Source organism: Myotis davidii, unplaced genomic scaffold (genome assembly GCF_000327345.1).
Source record: "Myotis davidii unplaced genomic scaffold, ASM32734v1 scaffold226, whole genome shotgun sequence".
Taxonomy (NCBI): domain Eukaryota; kingdom Metazoa; phylum Chordata; class Mammalia; order Chiroptera; family Vespertilionidae; genus Myotis; species Myotis davidii.
The window spans coordinates 3815185-3817360 of NW_006297224.1; positions in this window are offsets into that span (position 1 = coordinate 3815185).

Sequence of the window (2176 nt, forward strand, 5' to 3'; positions counted from 1 at the left end):
AATGAGCCCTTGGTTGCCTCCAGAGCTGGTCTGCCTCCTGGGTTCTCCATTTTAGTTTGTGGCCCCACCATCCACTCAAACTGGAAAGCTGAGCATCACACTGGATTTCTTCCCCTGCACCAGTCTCCAAATCTAACGAATCATCAAGGCCTATAGATTTTTCCTCCTAAATATGAATCAATCAATTCCCTCTCCTTCTTCCCTGCTAGCATGTTCTCCCCTGGTCTGTTCTCACATCTTCTGTCCAAATTCTGCAAAAACCATCTAGCACATGTCCCTGCCTATTGTAGAATGACTATGAAATGACCCACCTAAATCCCTAAGGCCCATCCACAAGAATGCTCAAATTCAGCACTCTCTACTTCTATTATTTAAAATGCAGAAAAGCCCTTTGAGAGCAAAGTAAAAAGCAGCACCAACTCCCCTTCTCTCACCTCAGGCTTCAGAGCCAGACACCTCACGATGCCAGCATGGACAGGGTGTGTAGGGTGGACAGGGCATGCTCTGTGCACCGTAGACCAGCTCTGCCTGGGCCTTGCTCATGTGGGAGTGAGAGGCATGGGCCGCCCCCTGAAAGGATGGATTCCTGCCAAGCACAGGTGCACTGTGCTCAGGGGTCAGGCTTGTTGCTGCGGTCTCCTCCTTTCCATCAGAGCAAGAATCTTCCTTATTGTCCCCTTTCCCTTAAGAAGACGGGGATTTGTCTTTCACTGCCTTGTTTGCCCTGAAAACCCAGACAGGATTCAGGATCTAAATACCATGGACTTAACTACTTCAACGTTCATTGGAGACAAGCTTCGTAACACTTTGGGGATCATTATATTCTTCTATTTAGATTTACTGAGTTTTAAGTTTATTCATTACTCACCAAAAAAATAGTCTGTGTGTCTAACTTAATTTTCCCTATTGTTTGGAAAATTCGCAGTGCTTAAGAAGTTTTTCTATCCTATTACCCTCCTTCAGAACTTTGGGAAGTTCCATGTACCCTGCTCTTGCCCTGTTTCCCTCCGAATGAGCTCCTCCACAGTCGCCAGCTGAGGCATCATGGGGCAAATCTGATCATGTCACTCAAGTTAAAAAATCATTTAAGGGCTCCACTTTGTCTCCAGGATATGACCATCAATCAAAGGCCCCTTGTGATGGGCCAGCTGACCTCCCATTGAACACTGCTTGCCTTCCCCTTGCACCCACCATGTTCTGGTTTCATTTTCTTTCTTGCTTTCTCTCTTGCTATTCCTCTCCCATCAATCCCCCTTATTTTAGTAAATTCCTACCTATCCGTTAGGATTTACTTTAGTCTTACTCCCCAGAAGATTACTCGTCTGACCTCAGTGCCCTCTGCTCTCTCAGCACCCTGGCATCATGCTGCCATTGTGTGGGGCAGGTTACACTGTAGTATTCTGCATATGTGATTGTTCCTTCATGAGTCAGGTCCTCTATCTCCAGCTGCTGGCAGAGAGGCTACCAAGAGTAGATGTCCAATAGTGTTTCTGAAGTAAATGCATAAATGAAAGGCTCTTGATCCAAGAGGACTGGTTTCCTCTTCAGGACTGAGAAAGGGCGGCAGGTGGCAGTATCTAGCTAGGCCAAAGCGTCATGAGCCAGTTCATAGTGAAGGCAGCAGGGGAGTCAGTAATACCTGCTCCCTGCAGCATGCGCCTTGGGGCACTTTTCCTGCTGCCTTGTTTGTTTCCTGTTCCCAGTAGAGTTGAGGAAAAATGAAGTCACTGCTGAAATTTTTGTGGTTGAGGGAGACACCTAACCCTGCAGTGCGGAGCCAGCTGTGCACCCTACTCAGGGCGCATCCCCCCATTTTTGTCCTGCTTGGCCCAGAACTGCTTTAGGAAGGAGAGAAAATGTAGAGGAAATGCTCTGTTACTCAGTATGTAAATCAGCCTCTAGCTGACAACCCACTTCATGGACTGAGGGATTATTGGAGAGTATTTACAACCCTACAGTGACTCCTGCTAATTCTTAATTTACTTTTATTAGTTTTCAATCCCACTGAATTGATCTCATTCTCCCATGTTAAAATCTCCAATTCCCCTACACCAGTCTTTACCTGTAATAGTTCTAAATAAATAAACGTAGGCCGAAAGAATGGTTTAGTTCAGTGACCCCTAAGTGATTTGCTTCGGTGGTTGTTATAACTGTTATAACTTCCACTTTATATTCT